The 17,808-nt window shown below is 41.3% G+C and overlaps 1 protein-coding gene and 1 long non-coding RNA gene across 8 annotated transcripts in view; one reads left to right on the top strand and one right to left on the bottom strand.

Annotated features, from left to right (window-relative positions):
• The window catches only part of gli2a (GLI family zinc finger 2a), a 405,451-nt gene that overhangs the window by 260,656 nt on the left and 126,987 nt on the right, over window positions 1-17,808 (top strand). The window lies entirely within an intron of this gene.
• The window catches only part of LOC148149669 (uncharacterized), a 50,409-nt gene that overhangs the window by 9,676 nt on the left and 22,925 nt on the right, over window positions 1-17,808 (bottom strand). For both annotated transcript variants that reach the window (XR_015757729.1, XR_015757730.1), the window contains exon 2: window positions 11,723-11,825. This is a non-coding gene — a long non-coding RNA (uncharacterized LOC148149669). The remainder of the gene's footprint in view (window positions 1-11,722; window positions 11,826-17,808) is intronic.

The following is a 17,808-nucleotide window of genomic DNA, read 5'->3' as shown; positions in this document are numbered from 1 at the left end:
GTATGAAGCTAGTTCTTGTGCCAGTGTCAACAGTGGAGCCATTGCCGAGAGGATTTTCACCTCTGATATTAAGAGGCTTCAGCATCGAGCAGTCCCAGCTGAGAAATGCAGAGGGATCAGGTTGGATTGTGAACCTTATTTCAATTCGTTCACAGCACGTAGACATCACTGGCTGGGCCAGCATTCATTTCCCATTTCTAATTGCCCAAAGGACAGTTAAGAGTCAGCCAAGTTGCTGTGGGTTTGGAGTCCCATGTAGGCCAGGTAAGGACAGCAGTTTCCTTCCTTAAAGGATAATAGTAAATTCGATGGGCTTTTCCAACAATCAACAACCGTTTCATGGTCATAATTAGACTCTTCACTCCAGATTTTTATTGAATTCAAATTTAATCTTCTGCTGGGGCGGAATTCGAACCCAGGTTCCCAGAATATTACTCGGGTCTCTGGATTAATAGTCGAGTGATAATGCCATTAGGCCAGGCCTCCCAAGGTCTACTCCCTCTCTTTGCTTCCCCCATTCCCCTGTGCGGAACCATCCAATATAAAAAATGGGTAAATGCTTGAGATCCCACAGTGGTGTTACAAAGTGGTTGGTCGTTTAAATTGTCATTGATAATCACCTAATCATCTGTCTCAAATGTTCAGTATACTGACAGATTGCAAGCTGTATCTTGCCTGAGGCTGCACATTGAGTATTAGAAATATCTACAACATATGCACACATACACAGAGTAAGATATCAGAACTCCCACGATGCTCCACATGGTTAAACGTGGGCTACTCTTTTAAAGGATCAGTTGGTTTTATACATCAGCCTCTCCTCACATAAGTAGTTTTTTTTCCTCAATGGGTTGTCATAGCATGTTGCTCCATAGAGGGCCTCTCAGATTCACCTGACCTTGTCCTAACCTCACACATTGATCAGTCTTGTGCTCTTTTCAGTAGACATTGTAAAATGGCAGCAATGTTATGTACCATCTAATGAGCATTGTGTTAAAGGGGAGGCTGTAAAAATACTCACACAGAATGAGGTTAGGATGTCGAATGCTATGCCAAAAGTCTTTGATGAAACACAGTCATGAATTCTTTCAAAAGTGAGTCCGACAGTTACTCGTAAAACAGAAAATACTAAATATTGAGAAGACTGAACAGAAGTGTAAATTTGGTTTGGGATGTTAGGGGAGTGCTTGTGTGGAAAAAGGCACAGTAAATGGCTCGACGGGATACATATTTCATTTTGATGTTTTTCTGTAACATACTGTAGCCTGATTTTCAACTAACCAGCCCAGGTTTGAATCAGCAGCCCTTTTACACCTAGCCGACTTCAAACGCCATTGTATCAAGTGGGATGTAAAACACTTGCTGTCGCTCTGCTGTTGCTGAGTAGATTTAGTTAATATTGGGGCTGGAGCTTTGAGCACTTGTTTTTGATTGTATCTGATAGTGAGAAACCGGTGATAATAATGCGGCAGTCAGTTCAATATCACTGCCAATTTATTTTGCATATTTCCAGGTCATCACAGCATCAGTCCATATTAAGATTTATTTTTAACATGAAATCAGCATGGTCATGCATCATAGGCATCTTCATCACAGCACAAAACAGGGATAGAGAATTAGTGACCCATCTTACATTTTGCTTAATATTTTCATTGAATTGGAAGAAAGATTGGATAGGGTGAGAAATGGTCATTATTGCCATTTTTGACTTCCATCCAATTTTACCTCCAGGATTTCGCTTCTCGCCACTTACAAATGGCTTGTGTATATAAAATTTACAAATTTTACAAATGCTATTTGGATTCTGCATATAGGCATTAATACCATCATTTATTTGAGACAGAAAATAAGTCTTTGCTTTAACTGTGTGATTAATGGTTTTTAATCCTTAACAGAGGACCCCAATTTATCAGGAGCATAATCTAGCTGCCTTCCTTCTTGCCTGCACCAAATTTAGCTAATTACGTGAACACAGCAGAACAAATTAAACATGTCTAACTGATTGTGAGACATGGGCTCTTTTATTACCAACATCCTGCTTTATGTCAAAGGTTTGCCTTTCGATGGCTCACCCTTCCAGGTGCTTGCTGTCCTCTGCTATTTTTCAAGACTGTAGTCCCTCCCTAATGAGCATGTGTACACAATGGAAGTGTTTATACAATTTTAACCGCTATAGTAAGATTTTCTGATACCACATTGCTAGCATGTGACATTCTCGTTTGGATATATCGCTGCGACCAATCCTTCATTCTCTGTACTGAGTCTAAGATCTGTCGTATTAGCAGTGGTAGAGGATAAACACTAGTGAGTCTAAACAGAAGAAGCACTTGGCTTATATTACAAGGTAGTTTATTGCATGGTAGCAAAAGTGCAGTTTACACGAATTTGCTAAGCGTAATTACTAAGGACTTTGGAAGTTTTAACAGAGTACATCTACTCCCTTCAGGAATTCTCGCAGAACTCAGTTGTATCCACCCAAAAGTTGGGTGGAGCTCAGTTTTAAATCATTGTTAGCTCCTTCAGTTCATTACCTCATACCAACTACTGTGCTGCATTATCACAAGGAGTGTGCTGCACCATGATCAGTGTTGACTCCCCTAAACTCAGTCAATACTGAGTTATTGAGCACAGGAAGATCCCAGATTTGGCACCTGCTTTTTGCTCATTCCACTGATTCCATGACTTGACTGGCTGAATTATATAGTGCAAAAGAGGCCATTCAGCCCATTGTGCCTGCACCAGCTCTACAGATGATTTAGTGCCATTCTCCCACCTTTGCCCAATGTCCCTGCATATTGCTTCTGTTCGAGTAATCATCCAATACCATCTTCAATGCCTCAGTTGAACCTGCCCTGCCACATTTGCAGGCAGTGAGTCATAGACTCAAACTACTCTCCGTGTGAAAAGGACTTTTCTCACATTATCTGCGCTTCATTTTAAAATTGTCATATATCTGTGCAGTCTTATTCTCTATTCTATTATGACAGGGAACTGTTTCTCCCTATCGACTTTGTCCAGTCCCCGCATAGCTCTGAAAGTCTCCTATCCAAGGTGCACAGATTGAGCTCCTCCAATCATTGAGCAAAACTAAAAAATTTTATCTCTGGAACCATTCTTGTAAATCCCTTTTGTACTCTCTCCAATGCGTTCAAATCTTTCCTAAAGTGTGACATCCAGAACTGTACACAGTACTCTACCTGAGGTGCAACTCATGTCTAAAACAAGATCAACATAAACTTCTTCCTCTTGTACTCTATATCCCTATTAATAAAGCCTCAGATATTTTATACTTTATTAATCTCTCTTACCTGTTGAGCCACCTTTACTGACTTATGCACATAAAATCCCAGGTCTCTCTGCTGCTACACCTTACTTAGTGGAGCACCCTTTATTTTATATTGTATCTCCATCTTATTTCTACCAAAGCTTTTAACTTCACACTTCTCTGCATTGAACTTCATCTGCTGCCCAGATGCTCACTCCACCAACTTTTCTATGTCCTTTTGTTGTTTTACACTGGATCATGTTGACCTTAGGCTTCTTCAGAGTTAGATATAAACCAGGACAGTGATTCATGACAGTGTTCAGTTTTTTTGCATCTGTTCTGACTGACATTGATCTGTTTGACCTCACCAGGCAGAACTGGATAACACTAGTTTCCTCTACCTGCAGATAATGTAATAGTTTGAGAAGTTTGAACTGGGTTCCCTCTATGGTATGGCATCGCTCAACATGAAAACCCACCCAGCGTATTGTTTTATGATCAACCCTAACACTTGCACTCTGAACCTTTGGGTCACTAAGCCAACTTGAACTTTCTGTTATATTGGAGGAGAAAGTGAGGACTGCAGATGCTGGAGATCAGAGCTGAAAATGTGTTGCTGGAAAAGCGCAGCAGGTCATGCAGCATCCAAGGAATAGGAGAATCGACGTTTCGGGCAAAAGCCCCTACTGTATATACTCGTGTAAAAGTCAAAATTTTTAGCTTTTTTTTAAAGCTGAAATTAGAGGGTTGACTATTACACGAGTATTGTTTTCGAGGGGATGAAATTCATGCTTGGTATGAGTCAAAAACAGACAATCAAGAGCCAGATCTCTATATAAAATAATAAACAACAAAAGGAAAAAGAATTACGACCATTATTGATTATTCATCTGCAAAATAACTGTCTCCATTCTGCCTGCTACAGTAGAACGGTACTGTTGTACCGTATTCCAATTACCAATACCATAAAGTGCATGGACGTCTACACATATGTACAAAAGTTAATAGGCATACCAGCAGGTGGTCAGGACGTCACATAAATTACTGCCGTAATTTACCGGAAGCCTACCAGCGTGCGGAAACATGATTATCAAAAGCCTACTGTAGACAGTACACATTTACCGTAGCTTGCTTTGTCATATTAACATTCTTACCATATTAGATTCGCTACAGTGTGGAAACAGGCCCTTCGGTCCAACAAGTCCACACCGCCCGTCCGAAGAGAAACCCATTCCCCTAACCCACATTCACCCCTAACTAACACTGTGGGCAACTTAGCATGGCCAATTCATCTAACCTGCATATCTTTGAACTGTGGGAGGAAACTGGAGCACCCAAAGGAAACCCACGCAGACACAGGGAGAATGTGCAAACTCCACACAGACAGGCAGGAATCGAACCCAGGACCCTGGTACTGTGAGGCAGCAATGCTAACCACTGAGCCACCGTGCCACCCAGCTTAGTTCTCTAGTTTATTGGTAAATACAAGCACTTCATGTTTTCTTATAGCGGTAATGAAATTTTGAGGTAACTATACAGTACATTCTGGTAGTATCCAAGTACCATACCCTTTAAGGCTGCAGTATATGGTCAGGAAGAGACCCCTGAAAAAATTAGGGTCGACTTTCACACAAAGTATATGAGAAATTCATTATTTTTTGAACCAGAAGTAGGGAGTCGACTTTTACATGAGATTGATGTTTACATGAATATATACGGTACTTCTATTCCTTAACGAAAGGGCAGTTCAATTACGAGCCCAGTTCCCTTTTGCAAGATGAGAACAAGCAGGATAAGTCGTAAATCTACACTTGCCAGTATCAATTATATATTCTGAATATAATCACAACTAATTTCTACCTTTCACTTTTTTCATTTTACATGAAAGGCTTAGAGTCTTAAGTTGTCAGATAAAAATCAAAGATATGCAAGTTACCTTGTACCCAGCCCTAGGCAACTCCCACAAATTCAAGGCTAGCTTTTGTTTTATTTTGTTTCCCAAAAGCAATTTAATTCCAAATTTGAGATAGACAAGTCTGTCTACCAGTTGCTCTCCACTCCATGCAGAACAGCATCATATTACAGCAGCTCTCCCGGCACTTTGATGAGCTAGGGAACATTGTATGTGGAGTTTGACCTAACTCTATTTATGATTTAACCCGTGCTCTCCTCTTTTAACTTACTGGATAAATGTATTGCGACTTGCTGATCTAAATACAGCAAAATGTGTGGTACTGACATGGACCAGGAGAAGTTAGTAACAGTAAATCAAAAGTGCTGGCTAACCCATTGCTGTTCATGCTGTGAGTAAAAATCGAATGAAAGCATGTCTTAACATATACTGCAAACTGCAGAAGCTTAGAACCTGTCCGTGTATGATGCTTTTCACTGTAGACACTGAGGGAAAAATACTTGATTCTACAGCTACTTTGTTTGCAATAATTTTTGACTGACATCATTGGTAATTTATCAAGTTAACAGTGAGCCTGGTTGTAGGGTGTATTGGAGATTCCAGTTGGTGAGGTCCCAGATAATGTGAGTTTTATGATAGCTCCAACCTCAATCACGATTTAACGATACTAAGAGGGAACAAAAGTAGGCCACTCCGCCCTTTGAGACTGCTCTGTTATTCAGTAGGATCATGGTTGATCCAATTTTAACCTCAACTGTATATCCCTGATCATCCTCTACCATCTCAGTAGTCGAGAATCTATCTACCTCTGCATTACAGATATTTAAAGATTCTGCATTCACTACCTTTTGAGGAAGGGAATTTCAAAGACTCGCAATTCTCAAAAGGAAAAACATTTCCTCGTCTCTGTCCTAAATGGGTGACCCTTTGTTTTTAAACAATCACCTCTAGTTATAAAATCTCTCCCTGATCATCTTTAATAGCTCAGTACTAAGATCAATTTAATTGGCTTTCATGTCCCTGAAATAGGGAAGAAATATATTGAGGTTTCTGCTTCAGTTTACCATCCTATGCCCCCTACTTTATAGTGTATGTGCAGTGCTTTCAAACAAGGTTCAGTGTGATTCAATATGCTGTCAACCATGCTGATAGAGCGTTTGGGTGAGGCATAAGGTTCTCATCTCTCATCAAATTCTACTTTTGCTTGAGCCGATATCTTGCTGTGCAAGAGCAAGAACTGATAGGAGCTGAAAGAACTGCAGATTCTGAAAATCAGAATCAGAAATAGCTGGACAAGCTCAATAGGTGTGGCAGCATCTATGGAGAGAAATCACAGTCAGTGTTTCCAGTCAAGTGATCCTTCCTTCAGCCTCACAGTGCCAGGGTCCAAGGTTCGATTCCACCCTCAGGTGACCGTCTGTGTGGCGTTTGCACATTCTCCTCGTGTCTGCGTGGGTTTCCTCATGCAATCCAAAGATGTGCAGCCTAGGTGGATTGGCCGTGCTAAATTGTCCATAGTGTCCAGGGTTTTGCTGGCTAGGTGGATTAGCCATGGGAAATGCAGGGTTGCAAGGGTAGTGGGACAGGTCTAGGTGGGATGCTCTTCAGCGAGTCTTTATGGACTTGATGGGCCAATTGGCCTGTTTCCATACTCTAGGGATTCTATGCTGCCAGACCAGCTGAACATTTCCAGTAATAACTGATAGGAATAAGTTAACCTTGTGATGTTGAATGCTTCACAGTGGTCAGCTCAAGGTGAAAATTAACAGTGATCTTTGCCTTGCCTTTCCTTGTGCCTCTATCCTGGGACACTTTTACAGTGTGAAAGTTGTTGTTTGTTCCAGAACCAGAGATCACATTCTAAGAAGAAGGGATATGCCATTTAGGATTGAGATGATGAAGAATTTCATCACTCGGGGAGCCAGTGGAATTCTCTGCCACAGAAGGTAGTTGAGGCCAAAACATTGAATGTTTTCAACAAGGAGTTAGGGATTGTTCTTGCAGCTAAAGTTAATTTTCAGAAGGGAACAAAGCAGGTGTTAAATAAGAAATTGAGTAACTAAACTGAATACCACTGTGTACTTCATTTAGATTCAGCCCAGATTGATGAAAATCAGATTCCTGTTAGTTTGTGCTGATCCTCAGTAAATTGCCTTTGAGCAGTCTCCACTTGATAAAAAGTGGATGTTAACCCAAAATGAAAAAGCTGCCACCAAAATGTGCACGATGTGGCACCAATAAGTACTGTGTCATAATAATTTGCATTTGTGTAGCACCTTCAATGCAGTTGAAAGTTCTAAGGCACTTAACAGGAATGTTTGCAAACATTGGGAGAAATAGTCCAGTGACCTGGTTGAAAAGGTTGGTTTTACAGAGAGAAGAGTGATGGAGATGTCGGAAATTTCCGGACATTGGGCTCAAGCATTTGCAGACGCAGCTACGAGTGGTGCAGCACTTAGAATCGAGGATGTGCCAGAGGCCAGAATTAGCTGACCTCGGTCATTAGTAAGGGTTTGGAGTCCATTGTGAAGGATGAGATTTCTGAAAACTTGGAAGTGTGTGGTAAAGTAGGAGGAAGAGAGCATGGTTTCATCAAGGGGAGGTCATGCCTGACAAATCTGTTAGAATTCTTTGAGGAGGTAATGAGCAGGTTAAATCAAGGAGAGCCAATGGATGTTATCTACTTGGACTTCAAGAGGCCTTTGACAAGGTGCCGCACAAGAGGCTGCTGAGTAAGATAAGGACCCATGGTGTTAGTGGCAAGGTGCTAGCACAAATATAAGCTTGGCTGTCTGGCAGAAAGCAGAGAGTGGAGATAAAAGGGTCCTTCTCAGGATGGCAACCGGTGACTAGCGGTGTTCGACAAGGGCCAGTGTTGGCACCACAACTTTTCACTTTACAAATTAGTGGTCTCGATGAAGGAAATGAGGGCATTCTGACTAAGTTTGCAGATGATTCAAAGAAAGGTAGAGGGACAGGTAGTATTGAGGAGGTGGAGGGTGCTGCAGAAGGATTTAGACAGGTTAGGAGAGCCGGCAGAGAAGTGGCAGATGGGAAAGGGTGAGGTCATGCACTTTGGTAGGAAGTATTAAGGCATGGACTATTTTCTAAATAGGGAGAAAATTCAGAAATCTGAATTGCAAAAGGACTTGGGAATTCTAGTCCAGGATTCTCTTAAGGTAAAATTACAGGTTGAGTCAGTACTCAGGAAGACAAATACAATGTTGGCATTTATTTCAAGAGAACAAGAATATAAAAGCACGAATGTACTTCTGAGGCTTTATAAAGCTCTGGTCAAACTACATTTAGAGAATTATGAGCAATTATGGGCTCCATACCTCAGGAAGGATGTACTGACCCTGGAGCGAGTCCAGAGGAGGTTCACTAGAATGAGTCCATGAATGAAAGGCTTAACATATGAGGAATGTTTGAGAACTCTAGGGCTACACTCAATGGAGTTTAGAAAGAGGGAGGATCTAAATGAAACTTACAGAATACTGAATGGCCTGGACAGAGTGGATGTTGAGGAGATGTTTCAATTGATAGGAGAGACTGGGACCCAAGGGCACATTCTTAGATTAAAGGGAAAACCTGTTAGAATAGAGATAAAGAGAAACTTCTTCAGCTAGAGAGTGGTAAATCAATGGAATTCACTGCCACAGAAGGTTGTGGAGGCCAGGTCATTGAGTATATTTAAGACGGAGGTAGATAGGTTCTTGATTATCAAGGAGATCAAGGGTTACAGGGAGAAAGCGGGAGAATGGGGTTGAGAAACTTGTCAGCTATGATTGAATGGCAGAGCAAACTGGATGGGTCGAATGGCCTATTCTCACCAGAACGAAGGACCCGATGCCCAGCATGAGCAAAACTAATGTAGTGTACAAAATCCCATGCAAGGACTGCACAAAACACTACATAGGACAAACAGGAAGACAGCTAATGATCCGCATCCGCGAACACCAACTAGCCACGAAACGACACGACCAGCTATCCCTAGTAGCCACACACGCAGACGACAAGCAACATAAATTTGACTGGGACAACACTACCATTATAGGGCAAGCCAAACAAAGAACAGCCAGGGAATTCCTAGAAGCATGGCACTCATCCACAAACTCCATCAACAAACACATCGACCTGGACCCAATATACCGGCCACTACAGCAGACAGCTGAAACTGACAAACGGAAGCGGCAGAGACAGGCCACTATAAATGCCGGAGGAAACACCACAGAAGCGATTCACAGGAGGCTCCCAAGCACTGAGGATGTCACCTAGACAGGGGACGAAACGTTTGCAACAAATATTTCGAGCTCGGCGAACAGAACCACAACGGTGATAGATACATTGGACTTGGTGAGTTAGGAAATGGACAGCAAAGAGAATCTATAGCAAAGTGTGAAAATATAATAGGTTGCAATGATACAGTGAAGTGGATAAATTGCAGGCATTAACTCATCTTGATGTGAGAGATATTCTGTTCTAATGGTGAATCTAAAAATCCCACCCTGATCTACCATAGTCTCCAATATAACATGCACTTGCTTGCTAAGACAAAAAAAAATTACATGAATCTTCTCCAAAATAATTTCCTCCCTCCAGCAAAAGGGTTCTTCCTTTCAATTACAGCATTGTCTGGTGGAGATGGAAGACTTGCATTTTAAGCCAACTTTAGGATAAAAGGCAAAAAAGGGAGGGCCCTCATTATGAAAACTTAGACAGCCATTACAATTTCAAATTTATGAAAATGCCAATGGGTTTCACTTCATAACTTCTCTTACTCTCATGCCTTTACTCTAAACTTCTTTATCTATTACTAGTGGCTAATATTAAAGTCACAAAGCTATCCGCCTATAGATTGTGATTTATGGTATTTTGCAGGGCGGGGGCACTTTTTGAGCAACGGATGCAGTCTCGTGACTGATCATTCTATATTTGGGGCCAGGACATTCAGTTTTACCACCCAGGAGGAGGTGGCGGTAGTCCTTGTCTCTGACAGGTGTTCATTGTCAATGATTTCTCCCAGTATCTCCTGCAGCCAATATGCATGCCTTCTGCCTGACTCAGGAGTCATCCCGTCTCCTCTTTTATTCACTCATAGACAATATTCATGTAGTATCTTGTCAGAGTGCAAAAATCACTGGTGGCTCAGTAATAGGATCTGTCAAACAGGTCTGATATTTGATAAATTGTACTACTTGCTTTGAAGGATAGGATAATAAATTAAGCCTAATTGTTGAATGCTTCATGCAGAACCTCGGTGTTTTGCTGCCTTCGTTGACTTATCCGTTACTAGTGTCAGTTTTATTTTGCCTTCTAAACTGATTTCTCTAAGGTAAATGCTTTGTATTTAATTCATCTACTCTTCGACCCAGTTTGTGTAACGGGCAGATTATCTTAGCATTAGTGCATCCACAATATCTGCAAGGACTGATGTCTCACTCCTATGACTCATTGTCTAAAACCCCCATAACTTTGGGTTTGCCAAACCTTTGAAGTTATAGAGTTGTAGAGGTTTACAGCATGGAAGCAAGCCCTTCGGCCCAACTTGTGCATACAGCCCAGTTTTCACAATTATTCTAGTCCCATTTGCCTGTGTTTGCTCCATATCCCTCCAAACCTATCCTATCCATGTACCTGTCCAAATGTTTCTTAAATGACAAAATTATATTTGCCTCCAGCATTACCTCTGGCAGCCCATTCCAGATACTCACCACCCTCTGTGTGAAAAGATTGTCCCTCTGGACTCTTTTGTATCTCTTACCTTAAACGTATGCCTTCTGTTTTCTACATGGGGAAAAGCTGTTGGCTATCCACCTTACCTATAACTCACATGATTTTATAAAGCACTGTAAGGTAACCCATCAGTCTCTTACTCTCTAGGGAAAAAAGTCCCAACCTATCTAGCCTCTCCTTACAATTCAAACCTTCCAGTCCAGGTAACATACTAGTAAATCTTTTTCCAAACTCTTTCCAGTTTAATATCCTTTCTATAGTGGGCAGCCAGAACTGCATGGAGTAGTCCAAATGTGGCCTTAGCATCCACACAGCTGCAACAAGACATCCCAACTTCTAAACCCAGTCCCCAAATAATCTACTCACAAGAACAATGCCTATGATGTTCCTGTGGGTCAGATGAAAATGAGCTGAAACAGAAAAAGAAATGGGAAAATGGGATTAGAATAGTTAGGTGTTTGTTTTTGACTGGCACGACCGCAGTGGGCGTTTTCTGTGCTATGCACCTCTGAGTCTAAAATGAGGAAAAGAGTAATGGGACTACAAGTGAAGAAAAATTGGGTCAAAGGGTAGATTAGTTAACATAGGCTTGAAAGGCTTTCCTCATCCATAAGTGCCTGTGATCTTGAAGTAAGGATATGTTAAGGTAGGAGCGAATGGATCCAAAAACTGAAACTACTGAGGACACAAGCATAGTACTGCAATGAGTGATGACACTTTCCGTACACTTGTGAGACAAAACATTTGTATACGTTAAAGAAAGGGACAGCATAGACAGAGACACACCGCTGTAATGCTGAATAACTGACCTGATCCATATCCAGATACTTTGATTTACATGATGAAGTCCCAAGATGAGTAACAGCCATCTGTGATTGCAGACCTCTGTACAACTTTGATGCCATTAGTGAGCTGACAAGGGAAAAATGAAGTTGAGAAAGAGAATGAGTGACAGTCATGTAGATGCATCAAGTTGCTTCAGTGCCGGTGACCTGGAGTGAGGTGCGCAGGATGTGAATAGTGAGGGTAGTCAGCTATTTAAACTGGGGAGGGAGGAAGGCAGGTAATTAATTCACTATTAGAAGTATGAAGCTATGGAATAACGGTCCTTACAGTTGTGCCAGGTAGAAGGTCACTAGGCTGTCTGCTTTGAATATTTCACACAATGTAAACAGGCAAGATAATATCTGAAAGCAGATGCGTAAAGTCAGCCTGCACTGCAAAGTTAGTCTAGATAGCCATGCAGGAAATTAATTAGATATTTTATTTCTCAAATCCTGTAATGGCTTCATGAGAGATGGTGCAGTGTTTAAAATATATGTAAATCCATACTGAAGCACAATAAATTTGGAGGTAGTGTTATCTCATTCAAAATCTTGTAATCCTCTTCCACTGCATAGCTGTCCCAAACCTATGCCAAGTTAGCTGCCCTGAATTGAGCTGGAAATGAAGATGCTGCCATTTTGGGGCAGTAGATGGGGAGAGGCTCATTTGAATTTATGTATTTGGTTGCCATTTTGGGTGCTTTCCTGGAATATGTGTATGAAAATGTCAAGTTAAAGGCAAGGTTGGGCTTGGCTTTAATGGAGGAGAAAGTGAGGTCTGCAGATGCTAGAGATCAGAGCTGAAAATGTGTTGCTAGAAAAGCGCAGCAGGTCAGGCAGCATCCAGGGAACAGGAGAATCGACGTTTCGGGCATAAGCCCTTCTTCAGGAATGAGGAAAGTTTGTCCAGCAGGCTAAGATAAAAGGTAGGGAGGAAGGACTTGGGGGAGGGGTGTCGGAAATGCGATAGGTGGAAAGAGGTCAAGGTGAGGGTGATAGGTCAGACTGGGGTGGGGGCGGAGAGGTCAGGAAGAAGATTGCAGGTTAGGAAGGCGGTGCTGAGTTGGCTTTAATGGTCTGACAGTAAAATGCCCTCCTGATGCAGTGGCATGATCTCGCATGCGAAATGCCACTCCATTGAGTCTGCATGTGTGGGAAGCTATACATCTAGGTGACAGAGGCAGTGAGGAAAATGAAGGAAGGTCATATCAAACGTGTGCCACAAGCCATTGCTTGATTAAATTGTTCCACCATCCTCCTCCCCCATATGTATTCACAAAATAAGTGAGAGTGTGATCTCAAAGATTCTCTGCCGCAATGCTTGTTCTCAATCGTTAGCAAACATTTAAGGCTGTCGGTAAACAGTGTTGTGGTTAGCCAGGATTTTAAAAAGCCTGATAAGAACCATAAATACGCTTGAAAAGATGTGTATTGAGCATTGAGGCTAATCTCTTTAATCAGATTGGCAAATATTTTAAATGCAGCATTTTAAACAGCAGCATTTCCCTTGCATCGATCAATCCACTCCATATTTTCGTAGCGATTAAACCTGTTATAGCAGCGTTTGTGTTTACTTTGTGTAATAGGATGCCTTTTCTCACTCTAAATGCTGATCACTTTATGACTTCTGAGCCGTCATGGTGCAAATTTGACAGCTTTGGAGGCATAAGAACAATTAAAAACAAACTGGAAAGTTGTAGCAGTACCTGTGGAGAGAAGCAGAATGAACATTTCAGGTCAATGACCTTTCATTTTGTTTTCATTCCTTGTTCCAACCTCTGTAACATCCTCTCATCCTGATGATTCCTACACTCCAAATCTGTTTGGCTACTTGAGCATCTCCATTTTTCTGTTTTGCCACCATTAGCAGCTTTGCCTTCACCTGCCTGGACCATATTCTCAGTGATGCCGTTCCTAACCCTCTCCCCCTTTCTATCCACCTGTCTCGATTTTAAGATATTCCTTAAAAGAAAGGACCGCTATAAAAATGTATCAATCAGACTTTCGAGCCTGTTCTGATATTCACTCCAACAATGCTGGATCTAGTGGTCTGGGTTATATCACCCTTCACACACTTGCCTAAAAGCAAAACCACTCTCTCGGTTTTAAAACATTCCGTTGACACAAGTTAATCTTAACAGATTATCAATCTGTTTCTGTGGTGGCATTGGGGAGGAGTTGGAGGGGCAGATTCCACAGTACCACCATCCTTTGTTTAAACAAGTATTTTTTTGTCATCACTCCTGAATGCTGAAACTTTATTGCTGGAACAGCACAGCAGATCAGGCAGCATCCAGGGAACAGGAGATTCGACGTTTCGGGCACATGCCCTTCTTCAGGAGGGCATGTGCCCGAAACGTCGAATCTTCTGTTCCCTAGATGCTGCCTGACCTGCTGTGCTGTTCCAGCAATAAAGTTTCAGCTTTGATCTCCAGCGTCTGCAGACCTCACTTTCTCCATCACTCCTGAATGGTCTAGATCCAGGTTTAAGGTGAAAACAAAAAAAAATTGAAACCACAGCAGGTCAGGTAGCATCCATGGAAAGAGAGTAGGCTAATGTTTCGAGTCTAGATAACATTTCGTTAGAGCCTGGGCTCAGAAGAGCTCTGATGAAGAGTCATCCAGATTTGAACTTTAGCTTGCTCGCTCTCCATGGATACTGCCTGACCCGTTGTGGTTTCCAGCAATTTTTGTTTTTAGTACAGATTTCAGCAGCTGCAGCAATTTGCTTCCACTTTTAAGGTGACACTTGCTGCACTTCTCCACCAAAGTGAATTTGTTTCTGTCTGTCTACCTGCTTGAAATCCCTTAATCATCCTTAACATCTAAATTAGATCACTCTTTAAACTTCGTTCCTCAAAGGAATAGGAGTTTAGTCTATGCAACCTGTCCTTGCATACATCGTCTCATGCAGATGAATCTGCAACACATGCATTCCAAAGAATGGTGCAGTATCTATAATCATTGAATGCAGCACTTCACATTTGCTTTAACTGGAGCTCTGTACTGTTGGAACATCATTTGCACCCCTCAGTATTGCAGCCCCCTTGACTTAAAGCCTTAAAATCCACCAGCTTTGTTTTAAGTTTTAGGCTTTATTTTTGGCTAGACTGTTATTCCTTTGTCTAAGTAACTGCGTGTGGATTGATATCAAATTTTGTCTGAGAATGCTGCATGAAAGCATCCTGGAACACTGCACTGTTTTAAAGATGCTATATAAATACAATTTGGAGATGCCAATGTTGGACAGTTAAAAATCACACAACATCAGGAGCACTTGGAAGGCTAGTGCTTCCAGTTAAACCTGTTGGACTATAACCTGGTGTTGTGTGATTTTTAACTATATAAATACAGTTGTTGTTGGGTTGCCGCAACAAGTGTCTATATCAGGAACCCATGTCCACAAAAAGCCAGTGTAAAAATACCCAATTATGTGTAAATTTTCCGAGACCAACTAAGCCCAAGATTCTATGGATGCTTCTGGGGACAATTGAAGGTGTAATATGGGCATTTTTGGAATTTATTGGAACATTGAGATTTCATTGTATCATCTTCCATTTTGAACCTCTTTTACACAAGATATAGATTTGTTTAATTTTAAAATAAAAACTACACTCGCAATATCTCTATGTTGTACAGCTTTCCTATTTGACTTAAAGTGAATCTTATTTGAACAGACTGGAAATATTGAAACATTTAAATGTGTAAATGAGGTATGCAGTGATGCAGATTGCCATTAAAGCTTGCCATTTTATTTATGGTACTGTGTGTTTTAGCTTCCTCTTTAAAGCCTTCTTGTGTTGCACTTACACTAAGAGGAACAAAAGTCAGTTTAGCAAATGGCTCAAAAACCTTTTTGAAACCTGATGTGCGAATGGGCTGTTACCTCAATATTAGGAGTTGGTCCAAGCCAAGAATTCACATCAGGCTGCAAATCCAACCTTTGTGAGAACAGGAAGATTGTTACCTCAATTAGGACTAGGAACTCGGTCTTACCCTGGGGTGAGAGCCAGAACTGGCTAATTCACTCATGCATAGGAGGATTGCAGTTGGCAGACAGGTTGTCTTGTTTCACTGTAGTCACGGTGAATACTCAGTGTAGACCTCAGGCACCTGCAGGACGTGTTGCAGGCCTTCATTATACTTTGAAGAGGACGAGGAGCTTACGCAATGGAAGCGATCAGATAAAGAAAACATTCCACTCACAAGGCGGTTTCCTTTGAGAGGTGTCTACTGCCAATAACTTAATTAAGCCTTCTTCCTGTCCTGTCATTCATAAAACCGCCACCGTACAACAGCAGTGAATCTCATTCATAAGATTTGCACTGGAGGGTGGCAGGGATCTCAAAGTGAGTGAGACAAGTATTATTGAATGGCTAATTGTGTAGCAGACAGTGCCTGTAGAATAAGGTGAAAGGAGCAGTTTAGCAAGAGCAAGGAGAAGCATTTGTTGCTCTGTGTGCAATGCTCTCATAAAAAAAGAGAGGAAGGTCACCAAGTTGGCAGTCAGATTTTGACAAATTAAAAGCTATGTATTTTCTTGTTGCTTTTGTCCCTTTGCCTTTCTCCCTATCTCTGCGTATTAGCTTGTATCATCGATAGTGAGAATTCAAGGAGCCTCCTTTTAGTCTAGTCTGCACTCCCTTTCACAATGGGCATAGCCTTTCAGAGCATGTGCACCCTGGCTGTTGGGTAGACAAGGGACTGTCAGTGTACAAAGCACTTCAATTGTCAAATTTATTGTGCTCATTTCTGTAAAAACTTCATTTCATTTTCCCATTGCCAGACTAGATTCTCTGTGCCAAATCAAACAACAGCAGGATATAAAATGGCAGAGACCTGGCAGAGTGCCATTTTTTTGGGTAAATTAAGCATTTCTGAATCAAAGAACTTTTATTCCAATCGGAAAAAAGAAGGCCGCAATTTATCATTGGCAATTATTTTCCATTAAACATTTATTCAGTTTTTTTAAAGAAAATGGATGGGTTACAGCAATTGATTCCTACTCTACTTGTTCATAACATGTGCAATTGATCTATGAATTTGGTTGAAGGCTGCATTTTAATACAAAAAATGTTCATCCCTGTGGAAACTTGGTCTTGAAAGTGCAAATGTTCAAACGATCATGCCAATGGGTGATATACCCACAGTCCACCACACTACTTATAGATCAAAATGGTCATAGATTTAGTCCGTGGCTTTAAGTGAGCCGTACCCATCTCTGGAAGATGCCATTTGTGATGATGCAATTGCATTCAGTGTCTTGGGGTAGTGGGAGGTTTTGGGACCGGGAAAATCAGCCAGGATTAAGGCTGTTGAAAAAGGTGTCAGAGATAGGAACCCTAATAACATTTAAGAAACACCATAACACATAAGGTTACGGGCCAAGTGACGGATGGCATGATTAGAGTAGATGGCCATCACGAACACAATGGGCCAAAGGGCCTCTTTCTGTGTTGCAAAACCCAATTATCATTGATCTTAAAGCATTACCAAATCTGATCATTCCATCTTTGGTGGCCATACAATCAGGGCTAGAGTTCCTTGCTTTAACCTCTGACCACTTTTAAAATTCTTCTGGAAACCTGTCCAGCTGCCTGGTGTGGCCTTATATAGTGTGGTGTCTCATTTTGATTCTCAGGAATGTTGTAAAGCCCCTTGCAATCACAGGATCATTACTACTCAGAAACAGGCTCTTTGACCCATCAAATCAATAGCTCCCTGCAAGAGTAATTCGCTTAATCTGTCTCACCCACCTTATTCCTGGAGCTGTGCAAACATTTTCTGTTCAGAAACGATCCATTTCGATTTGTAAAGTCCCAATTGACTCTTTCTCCAAACCGTTGTCAGACATTTTAGATCATAACCACTTGCATGTGTAAAAAATATTTATTTTCATTGCTTTGTTTTGCCTTTTTAATAAATAAATATAATCTAGTTCTAGGCTGTTCTACCAATGGAACAGTTTCTCTCTACCTGTTCTGTCCAGACCTCCCATGATGTAGAACGATTAAATCTTCTCTCAACCTTCTCCAAAGGGAACAGACCCAACTTCCTAATCTTTCTATACA

This window comes from Chiloscyllium plagiosum, unplaced genomic scaffold (assembly GCF_037043375.1).
Source record: "Chiloscyllium plagiosum isolate Xiang-an unplaced genomic scaffold, Cpla_swu_hap1 HiC_scaffold_7, whole genome shotgun sequence".
Classification (NCBI taxonomy): Eukaryota; Metazoa; Chordata; class Chondrichthyes; order Orectolobiformes; family Hemiscylliidae; genus Chiloscyllium; species Chiloscyllium plagiosum.
The sequence above is the reverse complement of the archived record's forward strand: the minus strand, read 5'-3'. Positions and strand labels throughout refer to the sequence as shown.